The sequence below is a fragment of the Microtus oregoni genome, unplaced genomic scaffold (assembly GCF_018167655.1).
Source record: "Microtus oregoni isolate MIOR12 unplaced genomic scaffold, Mior012 000018F_ref0000195, whole genome shotgun sequence".
In the NCBI taxonomy this organism is placed as follows: Eukaryota; Metazoa; Chordata; class Mammalia; order Rodentia; family Cricetidae; genus Microtus; species Microtus oregoni.
In genome coordinates, this window is record NW_024543077.1 from 19,867,746 (window position 1) to 19,879,285 (window position 11,540).

General features: G+C 35.6%; 1 pseudogene; it reads left to right on the plus strand.

The window, feature by feature from the left end:
- Window positions 1-9,008: 9,008 nt before the first annotated feature.
- On the plus strand, window positions 9,009-9,551 carry LOC121459124 (annotated as a pseudogene).
- The last annotated feature ends 1,989 nt before the right edge of the window (window positions 9,552-11,540 follow it).

The following is an 11,540-nucleotide window of genomic DNA, read 5'->3' on the forward strand; positions in this document are numbered from 1 at the left end:
AGCACTGGACTGAGCTCCCAAGGTCCCGATGAGGAGCAGAAGGAGGGAGAACATGAGCAAAGAAGTCGGGACCACGAGGGGAGCACCCACCCACTGAGACAGTGGAGCTGATCTATTGGGAGCTCACCAAGGCCAGCTGGACTGTGACTGAAAAAGCATGGGATAAAACTGGACTCTCTGAGCATGGCGAACAATGAGGGCTGATGAGAACCCAAGGACAATGGCACGGGGTTTTGAACCTACGTAATGTGCTGGCTTTGTGGGAGCCTAGCCAGTTTGGATGTTCACCTTCCTAGAAATGCACGGAAGGGGGAGGACCTAGGACTTACCACAGGGCAGGGAAATCTGACTGCTCTTTGGGCTGGAGAGGGAGGGGGAGAGGAGTGGGGGGAGGGGGAGAAGGGTGGGAGGAGGGGGAGGGAAATCGGAGGCTGGGAGGAGGAGGAAATTTGTTTTTTTTTTTCTCTTTTCTCAATAAAAAAAAAGTTAAAAAAAAAAGAATGTTGTTGAAGACAATGCAGAAGATAGAGGCCTAGTTTGTGAAGTTTTGGAGAAAACTCACTCTTAAAGAAAGTATTTAACTTAATTTTCATTTTTACAGAAACCCAAAGACAAAATCCTTTGAACTTATTCTTTTAAGAAAGATTTATTTATTTATTTAATGTATGTGAGTGCTCTATCTGCATGTACTCCTGCGTCAGAAGAATGCATTAGATCCAACTATAGATGGCTATGAGTCACTGTACAGTTGCTGGAAATTGGAATCAGGACCTCTGGAAGAACAGCTGGTTGTCTTTACCACTGAGCCATCTCTCCAGCCCTACAGTCATTCAGATTTCCTCTGCAATGTTGGTACATCTATCTTTGACCTACAAGCCTAGCATATTCAATAGACTTTACTGTAAAGGAAAATACTTTGAAGGACTGTCTCTCTTTGCATTGAAAATGTCAATGTTTGGCAGTCACTTTCTTTTGTGTCCTGCTTCTCCAATTAGAGTGGAATACTGTTAGCAATAGAGGCAAGGGCATATTCTTGCCCAGTGGTTTATTTTTGCCACAAAGAATGTAAACGCCACGTGGAGTTTCTTTGATGGCCATTTTCTTCTCTGAAGTAGATTGGTGCTGCCCGAAACAGTCATGTCTCATTGTCATAAAAGAGCCTATGTTATTAAAACATCTTAAATGCAATATCTGTAGATTTCTGAAGTGTTTGAAGATGCCCTGTCTATTTAAAATAAATCTTTCTAGCTGGGGGTTGGTGGCGCACGCCTTTAATCCCAGCACTTGGGAGGCAGAGGCAGGCGGATCTCTGTGAGTTCGAGACCAGCCTGGTCTACAGAGCTAGTTCCAGGACAGGCTCCAAAGCCACAGAGAAACCCTGTCTCAAAAAAACAACAACAAAAAAAATTTTTCCTTTCTTTGACCTTGAAAACATACCAAATTGACTACAAGTTTAAATACAATTGATGACTAATTACTAGCATGCATTTTCTTATTATCCTAAAGAGTTGGTAATAATAACTTTTAAAGACTAGAAATTTGCATTACATTGTTAACAGGTACAATATCTTGAACAATATTAGAAATGTATGCACACTATTTTATAAGAAAATTAATTTCAAATTTGCATCAATATGCAAAATTAGTTTACAAAAGCCCAATCCAATGTAAAACATTTAAAACTAGTAGCTGCTTTTTGAAATGTAGATTCAATAATCTACCTTTTTATATTTTTATATTTATAGCCTCCCTTTTTTCTTTTCAGAGAAGATTCAATAATTTACCCTTTTATCCTATCTATATCCCCCTGTTTTTCAAAACAAAACCCTTAATCTAATTCTTTTGTTTAGTTTTTTCCTGACCATTATCTACAACAACTTGTAACCAACACACTAGATAAAATACGAACATAAATAATCCATTTTGGGGAATGTGGGCATAGTTTTCTAGGATACTTCCTGCTGATTGGGGGCACTGGTAATCTTATGGGTATCCAAAGAAAATTTAGGATTATGGTCAAGTCCTAACTGGAATATTCTGTTTGGCTTGATCATCTCAGTCAGTAGCCTTGAAGGTGTTCTGGATGCAGAACCCAGAAGAAATTACAACAGAGGTTCTCTGAAACAGATCATTTGGGCTTCTGTTCCAATTCAAGATTTTTCAAGGGGTTTTATTGATTAGACCTTATTTTTCTTAACTCAGAATGAATCCATAGCCTCTAATATCTTGTGAAAACAAAAGCAAAATCTCTTCTCCAAAGTAACATATCTTTGGATTTAAAATTTGAAGTCAAGTTATTTTCAAAATAAATAGATTGTATTAACCCAGCAGCATTTATTTTTAGCAGATGTTGCTCTTTCCTTAGTAGTCAAACAATTCAAAGACAACACAATAACATACAGTATTCAGATTCTTTGCACATTTTTATCTTTATGTGACTTTTTATTACTTTATTTCTTTGATTTTTATTTTTAATTTGCGATTTTTTGAGACAGGGAGAACTTTCCTTGTTCTCATGCTGTAGATTAGGCTGGTCTTGAACTTACAGAGATCTACCTCCCTCTGCCTCCCACATGCTGGGGTTGAAAGTGTGTACCACCACTGTCCAGCCTTGAACTCATAGAGGTCTGCTTGCCTCTGCCTACAGAGTGCTGTGTTACCACTGCCTGATCTGTAAGGCTGACCAGTGGAGCTGTTTTGCTCTCTGATCTTCAGGCAAGCTTTATTTATTAAAATACAAATTAAATATTACTACAGAGGTACCTTGATTAAGAAAACATCATGATGCTTTGTAGGGCATTTTCTTAAAGAATGATTCATGGGGAGGGCTTAGGCAATTGTGAGTGGGATTCCTGCAGGGCTGGTGGTCCGGGGTTCTATAAGGAAACAGGCTGAGCAAACCACAGAGAACAAACCAGTAACCAAAGCTCCTCCATTAATAGATTCTTCATAAGTTCCTGCCTCCATCTTCTTGCCCTGATTTGAGTTCCTGTCCTAACTCCTTTCAATGATGAGCAGTAATTTGAGTTCCTGTCCTAACTCCTTTCAATGATGAGTTCCAAACTTGCTTAATATTGTTAACAATTTTAACCCTAGCTAAGACATCACTTAAACTACAAGGGTGGCACCTTTACACTAGGCTTCCTGAGTTGAGAGACCTATAAAAGCATAGTCTTTACTCCACAATATAGAGAGAGGGAAAAAGTGAGAATGAGAAGAAACCATGTGGTCAGCTTCCTAACCACAACTGAGTTGACACAAAGCCTCCTTGTGTACCCTGGAATCCCATTGCCACTTCAAGCTTTTAAGAGGCTGAAACAGGAGAATCACCATGAGTTTGACAGCCTCAGATATATAGCAAGACTCCATATAAACAACAACAACAACGATAATCTGTGTAGTTTTGGAGAACATTCAGAATATTCCTCAAACACACAGATTATCTGTGCATTTTCTCTAAATATTTATTAAAATTAACAATACTGTTTTATTTGACAAATACAGCTGTCCTTCACAGTGAAATTTTGAACAATTTTCTCTTTCATTTTTTTTATTAATTTCTTATCTTTCTCTCTTAAACATGTTTGATTTTATGTGTGCACTTATGATATCATTTTCCTGACTCATGTTTTCACATTCTCATTTTTCCCTTCTCTATGTTGTGGAGTAAAAATATGCTTTCATGGGACTGTCAGTTACATAATAGTAACTTATATTTCAGCCAGGTCTCGGGTTTTGACTTTAGCAAGAAGCACAATCTAATATTTGCCAAAAAGTCTTTTCAGCTCCCAAACTCCATTAGCTAAAACATTGCTTATTAAGACCATGGTTTCATTTATTTACTTCCTTTAAATAACTGCCCATCTGGGTATTTCTACTTTGTAGCTGAAGTTTTTTCCAACCTTGTCTTGCAGCTGTTCAGTCCCAAAGAAACACACACAGAGTGTGTTTTATAATATTAATTATAAACTATTTGGCCTATTAGCTCAGGCTTATTATTAGCCTAGCTCTTACTACTTAAATTAACCCATAATTCTTGTTTATGCCTGGCCATATAGCTTGGCACCTTTTATCAGTGAGGCATTCTCATCTTGCTTCCTCTGGGTCTTACTGGTGACTGATACTCTCTTCTTCGAGAAATCTAGTCTGATTACCTATCTATACTTCCTGGCTGACTACTGGTCAATCAGCATGGTATTAAACCAGTATGAGTGACAAATATTTACAATGTATAAGAACATTCTCCCACAGCACTTTTTGGCCTTTTAATTTGCATGAGAGGCCCTGATAGCTGTTAACAACAAATAATCTGGTAATAGTTTATATTTTAATGATTGCTGTATAATGAGTATTGATGCTGACTGTGTGTGTTAGGGTGTGGGTAGGAGCCCTCAAAGTAAAGTAGAGTAGTAGTGAGTAGAGAAGAAAATATAAATGCAGATATGTGGAATAACAGTGAAGCTTTCATAGACTTCCTCTTGTTATGTTATGATAGTTCAAAAATTTGCATGCTAGTTTAAAACTATAAAGTTTATATATATATATATATATATATATATATGCATATGATATAATTTTTATAAGGACTGGATGTGAAGAGATTTGTATATATAAAATATGTGCCTTCAGCATCACTTCCCATTGGATTTTTAAATTTTTACTTTCACCTTTCAGTCTTTGAATTATAATTGACAGATAATGTGTAGATTGAAGGTGTACAATGTAGTCACTTGTTTCACATCTGTATATGATGTGGAAACAGCAGGCATTGATTTCTGTTGTAGTGCTCATTCTTTTAGCCATTTACCTGACTTCATATTTCATTCCACTTATTTCTCTACTTTCATAATGTAGAATACAAATAATCATTTTGCTCTTACTTTTCTAGATAATACATCCAAACCAATTATAACAACTGGAATTTTACACTTACTTATTCACAATATCTTTAACTTTTCTTGAACACTTTAATGTCTTTCTTTTATATTTGGTATTATGATATAATTTCATCATTATCCCTTATCTTACCTCCCTTAAAACCATTTCATATTGCTTTTTAAAAAAATTAATGGACAATTTTTTATTAAATGTTGTTATATGCACTCCAGTTGTACTGGTGAGATTTTTGTATGTACAGCTTCTAATATTCATAGTAGATACAATCTCACAGAAAACTACCTGATCTGGCTCTTATAATCTTTAACATATGTGCTATTAGTGTCATGTGTTAATGTGTTCCCAGTTTGCAAGTATTTAGGGATTTTGTAGCTATATTTCTATTGCTAATCAAATCACTATAGTCTATGAACATACAGTGTGGGAGGCTATGTATATGATTGTGTGTATTATATATGTACAACCACATGTATGTATGGCCCATATATACTCATATGGAGAGCAAAGGAAGTTGTTCATCTGGTGTCTTCTTCTATTATTCATTACCTTATTTTATTTTTTATTTAATTATATTTTTCTTATTTATTTGGTGTGTGTATGTGTGTATACATATACTCTTATATATGTGTCATAATCTACTTAAAGAGGCTAGAGTACAACTTGCAGGACTCCAGTCTCTCCTTCCAGTACATGGATCCTGGGGATAGAACTGACATCATGCAGTTTGGAGATAAGCCTTTACATACTGAACCATCTTGCTATTTATACATTATTTTCAGACACACAATATCTCATTGACCCTGAACTTTATTATTTTTTCCTAGGAAGGCTAGTCAGCTAACTTTAGTGATCTACCAGTCTCTGCCTTCCAATACACAATGCAGCAATTACTGGTTTTTGGTGGGGTTCTAAGGATTTGAACTTAAGTCTTCTTGCTTTCACAATGTACACTGAGCCCTATCTTCAGACTCTTGGTTGTACATTTTTTATTTGTGCATTTTAAAGTTTATTCAAGTACATTTCTTGCTCTGAATAACATCTATGATGATTATTTTTTCAAAACTTAAAGAATGTATGTATTTTGCTGATGGGAATAAAGTATAATTATGTATTTTGTAAATGTAGGTTGAGTGACATTTATAATTCTATTTGAGTCTTCTATATGCTTACTCTCTTCTAGGATATTTAATACTTTAATTATTGAAAAAGAGTGTTGAAGTTTCCAGATAGAGGTGAAGATTTCTATTACTAATGGCAGACTTATTTTACTAGTTTTTGCCTCATGTTTTCACATCAAATTCTTCTCATGTGCATACTTGATTGGCATGTTATTCTTTTTTGGTATTTCTGTTCTCTGATAATGAACCCTTTTCAAATCTCTATGTCCACATTTCTATTCCACATAACTATTTTGCTGTTCTTATCGAAATGTATTTGTTAGTTTGTAGAATCCTGTTTATATTTTAATGAGAAAGAAATAAAAAAAATAGGTGTGAATTTGGATGGATAGGGAATTGGGAAGGTGTTGAGGAAGGCCGTTTGTTGGTTCCCAGCTGCTCAGCCCCAAAGTAATCACACAGAAACAGGATTATTTAAATCATTGCTTGGCCCATTAGCTCTAGCTTTTTATTTGGTAACTCTTACATCTTAATTTAACCCATTTCCATTAATCTCTGTATCACCACGAGGTCCTGGCCTACCAGCAATGTTTCAAAATGTCTGACTCTAGTGGCAGTTCCATGGCTTCTCCCTTACTCCATTTCCTTTCTTCCAGTATTCAGTTTAGTTATTTCTGCCTACCTAAGTTCTGCCCTGTTAACAGGCCAGAGAAGATTCTTTATACACCAATGGTATTCACAGCATAGAGAGGGGAATTCCATAGGAAGAATTTGGGAGGATTTAGTGTAGGGGCAACCAACTATAAATAGAATCTATTATATGAAAAAAATCTATTTCCAATTAAAATGATAACAGTTCTAAAACAAACAAACAAAAACTCATGTTTTGGTGTGGGGATGGAAAATGACTATTTAGTTATCTTTGAGAGGATGACCACTGGGAGACTGATCATGCTCCAATGTATATGTGGCATTAAAATTGTACTTGGTATTTATTTTAATTAGGGGGCATAAGGATGGGAGGGTGGACCTGGGAAGACTGGGAAGTAAGTGTGATAAGTGTACATGGTGTGAAATTCCCAAATAATCAATAAAAATATGTTGGAAAAAAGGGAAAAAAGAAATGCATTATTTTCTGCTTTTTTACTCATTTAAAAATATTATTTTAAATAAATTTTAAAAATATTAAATATAAGTGTTAGTATAGAGCATTTATACTTTTGAAATTAAATTATAAATTATTTTATTAAAACATAGAATAATATTACAATGGCAATAGCAGGATGATTCTTTTCTTTGTGCATTTAAGATGTCATAATTACAAGAGCCTACAGAGGAAAGATGGGATACAAGAAGAGATGAGTGGGGCTCTGTTCATGCAGGTCACATAACAACCTTCAACTTTAGGTGGAACACAAGTGACATATTTTATAATGTTTATATTTAAAGAGGCAACTTATATATGGAGAGGCCATGTTTATATTGGATTGTACTCACATTTTATTTTTGCACCTCTTTTAAAAATCAGATGCTCTCAAATCTATAATATATGTTCATATATAGTATAAGATTACTTTGCAATAAAACTATATATAAGAATACCTTGAAAAGATCAGAAAATTTGTACCAGTCCCACATCTTCCCTCCCACCCTTTATAATGTAGCTGTCACTCACCCTGCCACTTTGTAAATGTCATTTGCCTGCAATGTCACTGTATGTGTTTTGAACAAACCTTTCTCTATTTGTTTATTTAAGAACTTAAAAATAAAACATTATGTTTGGCTTTTATTTCACACCATTATAGGATCACTTTCTTAAAAATATCTATATTCAGATTCTCACCTTTCTAACCGAGAACTGACACCTTATTTTACTCATAGTTTGGTCTATCCCAGAATGCTTTGTAGCTAGAACCTCACAGCATGTTTATTTTGACTTTTGCAAAGAGCAGCCTGCACTAAATATGCAGTTTCTGATTGCATATTTATAAATATCCATGTTTCTGACTGTATTTGAATAGCCTTTGTTTTAGTAGTGAATGGAGTCTGTTGTATTAATGTAACAGAGTTATATTAATTTCCCACTTGAAGGACATCTTGACCACTTCTAAAATTTAGCAATTATTTCTGAAATATTCCAAGTATTCAGGCACAGGCTTTGTTCTGTCATAATGGTTTCAGATCATTTAGATAAATACTAAGAAGATTTGGGGGTTATTTGTAATAGTATTTTTATTTTGTAAGAAAATTGGTCATTTTCACTCCTATTAACATGAGGTCCTGTTGCCCATGTCCACTCCTGCATTTGTCTCCATCAGTCTCTGAATTCCCATCTTAGTAGATCTGAGAGACAAACTAATAATCACAGTGGCCATCAACATGTAGCCCCTGAATGGTCCTTCATTTTTATCGTAGACTGCATTGGTTTCTGCAAACCAACAAAATGACAATATAGGTGTTTGTTCAGGATGAGATTCAAGTATCTTCTATTCCATTCAAGCTGACCTCAGCTATGATTCTAGGTAATCCTTATTTGTTCTTGTGTTCACAGTACCAATCTGCAGTGGCTCAATTTCTTGAAAGTGTTTTGAATACATTTTTAAAGCTATTACATTTTTAAAGCTATATTTTCTTTCCTTTAAAACAATTTAAATCCAACTGATAATTAGAAAGCATTATAGTACCCTTGCCTTTAAAAAATATTTTTTTCCTTAAAGTTAGGAATCTGCTCATCCAAAATATTACACTTCCAATTAGTTTGAGATTGTCCACATTTAGTTTTACAACACTTCTATATTTTTTTCAAAAGTATACACGTATTTTAACCCCCAAAACAGAATTTTAATTGTGCATTAAGAAAATAAATCTACATTGCACAAGCAATTTATTATATTTCACATATACAAGCACACAACAGAAATTATTGCTCTAATGTCTTAATAAGTAAATAAGAATGCCATTGCTTAAAGGTTCAGCTAGCAATTACTCAACTTTCGTGCTCTGAGCACTGGAGAGAAAGGATTTGGATATAAGGGTTCTTCCTTTCACAGGATTATTCCAGGATTCATGTGCCAGGGTGGTGACTTCACACGCCATAATGGCACTGGCAGCAGATGCATCTACGGAGAAAAATTTGAGGATGAGAACTTCATCCTGAAGCATACAGGTCCTGGCATCTTGTCCATGGCAAATGCTGGACCAAACACAAACGGTTCCCAGTTTTTTATCTGCACCACCAAGACCGAGTGGCTGGATGGCAAACATGTGGTCTTTGGGAAGGTGAAAAAGGCATGAACATTGTGGAAGCCATGGAGCGTTTTGGGTCCAGGAATGGCAAGACCAGCAAGAAGGTCACCATTTCCGACTGTGGACAACTCTAATTCTTTTGACTTGTGGGCTTCTTACCCACCAGACCATTCCTTCTGTAGCTCAGGAGAGAACCCCAGCCCCATCTGCTCGCAGTACCCTGTAATCTCTGCTCTCACTGAAGTTCTTTGGGTTCCATATTTTCCTCATTCCCCTTCAATTCTAGCTGGATTGCAGAGTTAAGTTTATGATTATGAATAAAAACTAAGTAAGAACTGTTAAAAAAAACAATTTTAAAAATGTGATTTATTGATCAGCAATTTGTAAATTTGTAAGATGAACTATTTTGACTTATTTACTATTCTTTCAAGTATGAAAATGTACACTATCATTTTACAGATGTTCTAGTGTGTGGTACAATTCACTAAATTTTTCTCTGTGAAGCTGCATACATGATATTTTATATCATACATTTACAACTTTTAAGGGTTAAAATGGAAACAATTGAATGGAACATCAACAAATGGTAAAAAGTTACACATTAGTAGCTGTGTTAGCCTTTGATGTTGGAGTGATTCTAAAATAGTTTTGTTTTGTTGATTTTTCTTTTTTAAGAAGAATTGATTGTACTGCTTAGTCATAAGTTTCTGACTTAAAAAGAAGGAAAGAAGGAAGGAAGAAAGGAAGAAAATATTTTGTCATGTGTAATTCAAGGGTATGTTACGTGGACTAAAATATGAAAGTTATTTCTGAACATCTAAAAAGTGTAAAAATGACAAAAAAGGCACAAACAACTTCAGAAAATCTATCAGAAGATCACAAAGATGAAAATCTAGTTTCACAAGTCAGCAATACCAAACCAATAGAAACTAAGCTTGTTTTACAATCAGTATTTGTTCACCAAGGAAGAGAATTTTTAAAAATAATAACCCCTTTTTCATTTATTTTATGTACCAACCAGGTTCCCCACCTTACCCTCCTCCTGACCCATCTACTTTCCCATATACCCTGCTCCCCATCCATGCTTCCTCCATCTCCAGTCAGAAAAGGACAGGCCTCCCAATGGACTCATCAAGTTGAGGCAGGACCAAGCTCCTTCCCTTAAATCAAGGTGGGACCAGGTAATCCAGCATGGGGAACAAGTTACTAAAAGCCATCTAAACACCATGGAGAGTTCCTCCTCTCACTGTTAGAAGCCTTACTAGGAGACCAAGGTACAAGGCTCCCTGACTGTTGGCCCAGTGCCCATGGGCTCTCAGGAGCTCAGGTCAGCTGCCTCTGTGTATTTACCCATCATCACCCCTGCTGGTCCAATTCTTCCTCCCTTTCTTCCACAAGACTCTTAGGGCTCAGTGCAGTGTTTGTCTGTGGATCTCTGCCTCTGTTTCCTTCAGTTACTGAATAGAGTATCTCTGATGGAAGTTAAGGTAGTCACCAATCTGCTTACAGAAGATGGTACCCTCTCCACCATTGCTATGAGTCTTAATTGGGGTCGTCCTTGTGGGTTCCTGGGAGTTTCCCCGGCACCAGGTTTCTCCCTAATCCTGAAATGCACCCCAATCAAGCAGTCTCCTTTGTTACTCTCCTTCTCCCTCCTGCCTCCAAACCCCTACTGCCCAACCCTCTCCCCCTAGCTCCTTTCCTTCCATCCGCCAGCTCCTGCCACCAGTTAACCAGATTTTTTCTGCTTCCCCTAAGGAAGAGATTCCTATCACTGCTATACACAACGATGTTTTCCAGTACCTTAAATCAACTTCCCTAAATTATAAACTGTGCGCTCATAAATTATCCTTAAAAAAGGAAATATATCCAGTCTTTGAACACCTGTCACACAATTACTAAATATTTAAATTAAAAAAATTGATATTAAGATAAAGACATGATCTCTATTCTGGGTTTGGATATTTATTTATTGCTTTTAAATTCATTTTTTCATACATTATATTTTGATCATGTTTTCCCCGTTCTTCAACTCCTCTCAGATCCTACTTTCTACATACCAACTTCTCTTTCTTTCAAAAAAAAACCTAGAAAACAAAAACAAAAGACCCATTATATTGCAAAAAGGAAAATCAAAACAAACGACCAAAAAAAAAAAAAAAACCCAATAAGACACAGGAACAAAATAAAACAAAAGGACCACAAAAAGAGATTTATATATTTGTAATATTAAGATGGTAAGCTATTTTTTGAGTTAAATCTAAAATTAAAATGAGCTTA